The following is a 2,568-nucleotide window of genomic DNA, read 5'->3' as shown; positions in this document are numbered from 1 at the left end:
AAAGCAGTTAAATCCATGGAGGCATAACCAAGACCTACATACCTGGAGCAGAAACTGGTAGGAACGCTTACATGCTAATTTCAATGAATTTCAGGAGCCCGATGAGGACTAGTGTGAGTGACAAACTTTTGAAGTCTATCGTCTTGGGGGAAACACACAGATTTCTGGTCTGTCCCTGCAGAACCCCACCAGGTTCTCAAAGTTCTCTTCACAGCTCTGACAGTGACAGAGGAGAAGCTGCCTCGAAACTTTGAGCCGTATCCCAACTGAGGGAAAGGAATTTCTCAGACTCTAAGGCCTCCTGTCTTCCTGCCCCACGGAAGAGGGAAAAAAATCACAGTCAGCAGGGGTGAGGACTTCAAGCAAACTGACTAGAACTCTGGAGCCAGGAAGGAGGGGAGGAGCCTGGGAGGAAAGAAAGCTATACCAGTCGAGAAACATTTGTGAAGGTTACGTCTCCAAGGCATGGGCCCACCAAAAGACTGAGGTTTTTTTTTTTTTTTAAGATTTTATTTATTCATTCTTGAGAGACAGAGAGAAAGAGAGAGAGAGAGAGAGGCAGAGACACAGGCAGAGGGAGAAGCAGGCTCCATGCAGGGAACCCGACGTGGGACTCGATCCCGGGACCTCAGGATCATGTCCTGGGCTGAAGGCAGGTGCTAAACCACTGAGCCACCCAGAGATCCCAAGACTGAGATTTAATGACAAGATTATCCAGTCCTCCCTCTCTTCTGTATAACAGCACATCACACCAAAATAACATAACATATGGTAGCATGTCATCTGCAAATAGGGAAAGCCTTACTTCTTACATACCAATTTGGATGCCTTTTGCTTTTTTCATATCTGATTGCTGTGGCTGGGACTTCTATACTGAATAAACGCCATGATAGTGGACATCCTCGTCTTATTCCTGATCTTAAAGAAAAAGCTCTCAGGTTGTAACTACAGAGTATAATGGTTGCTGTGGATTTTTCGTATTTGGCCTTTATTATGTTGAGGTGTGTTCTCTCTAAACCTACCTTGTTGAGAGTTTTTATCATGAATGGATGTTGCACTCTGTCAAATGATTTTTCTGCATCTATTGAGATGATATGTTTTTTATCCATTCTTTTGTTAACGTGATGTATGTGATAATTGATTTGCAAATACTGAACCACCCATGCATCCCTTGAATAAATCCCACGTGATCATGGTGAATGAGTTTTTTGATGTATTATTGGATTTGGTTTGCTAGTATTTTGTTGAGGATTTGTTTAAATGGTAGCATTAGGACTTCTTATGCTGCGCCCTAGTAAGAAGGCTCCCCAGGGTGCTCTAATGTATAAGCTAGGGCATTTTGCCAATTCCTCATGAGCAATGACATCAGGAAACTAACAGCTAAGTGGATGTTGGACAGAAGCTCATTATCTATCATCTTCATATGGCCAGACACTGTACCTTCTTCACTGGGAATTTGACTGTAGGCTTCACTTTGACTTTGGCCACCATGTTCTCATTGCAGGTCAGCAAAGAAGGAATTTGCCAGCCCCTCATTCAGGCCTGGGCCCAGGATCCACTGGGTCTGCTTGATCAGAGATTCTAAAGTCAAAAAGGCCTCATTCTTCTTGACCAGCTTCTTGACCAATTTCTTACTCTTGTTGAGTTTCTTGAGCACCTCACTGTCCATGTGGGCCATTATCCATATGGACCACATAAGCCAAGCCATATTCTTACCTCATCACAGAGCTGCAGGTCCCCCAGAACACATATGGGGAATTTGGGGTGGGGTGAGGACTTATGCCTGACAATGCCTGAGAAGCATTTGTCCTTCTGTGAATCATAGTTCTTCTTCTAGTCAGTCTTCAGCACAAATATCTCCAAAAACTTCCAACATGATGCACTAATTCCCATGCAGGACTTCCTGCACCACCTTACAGAGAATGTCATAGGATACTTTGCTGGCCATGGTGACTAGAGCTGCAATAACTGGAAAAGAGACTTGTTGAAATTTTTTTGCATCTATTCTTCACATGTAAGTTTAGGTTGCTTGAGATTTTTCTTTTTTCTTGAGTTAAGTCTGTATGGCTATAGACTTCCAACTTAAAATCACTTTTGCTGCATCCCAAAGATTTTGACTATTGTGTTTTCATTTTCACCTTTCCACATGTATTTTTTTAATTTCCTCTTTGATTTATTGGTTAGATTCACTCATTTTTTAAAAGATTTTATTTGAGAGAGAAAGACAGTATGAATGAGGGGAGGGGCAGAGGGAGAGGGAAAAGCAGACTCCCTGCTGAATAGGAAGCCCAAAGTGGGGCTCAATCTGAGGACCTGGGATCATGACCTGAGGCGAAGGCAGATGCATAACCAACTAATCCACCCAGGCACCCCTAGATTCACTCATTCTTTAGTGCTATATTATTTAGTCTCTCCTCTGTCACTGTCAGAGCTGTGAAGAGAACTTTGAGAACCTGGAGAGGCAGAATTTCAGAAACAAAAGAAATGAACAAACAAAAAAAGAGACAGAGAAAACAGACTCTTAAATGCAGAGAACCAACTGGTAGAAGCCAGAGAGGTGGTGGGGTT

At 42.9% G+C, this 2,568-nt stretch overlaps 1 pseudogene; it reads right to left on the bottom strand.

Moving 5' to 3' along the window:
• Positions 1-1,291: 1,291 nt before the first annotated feature.
• Positions 1,292-1,948, bottom strand: LOC112931075 (large ribosomal subunit protein uL1-like; annotated as a pseudogene).
• Between the last annotated feature and the right edge of the window lie 620 nt (positions 1,949-2,568).

The sequence above is a fragment of the Vulpes vulpes genome, chromosome 3 (assembly GCF_048418805.1).
Source record: "Vulpes vulpes isolate BD-2025 chromosome 3, VulVul3, whole genome shotgun sequence".
NCBI lineage: Eukaryota > Metazoa > Chordata > Mammalia > Carnivora > Canidae > Vulpes > Vulpes vulpes.
The sequence above is the reverse complement of the archived record's forward strand: the minus strand, read 5'-3'. Positions and strand labels throughout refer to the sequence as shown.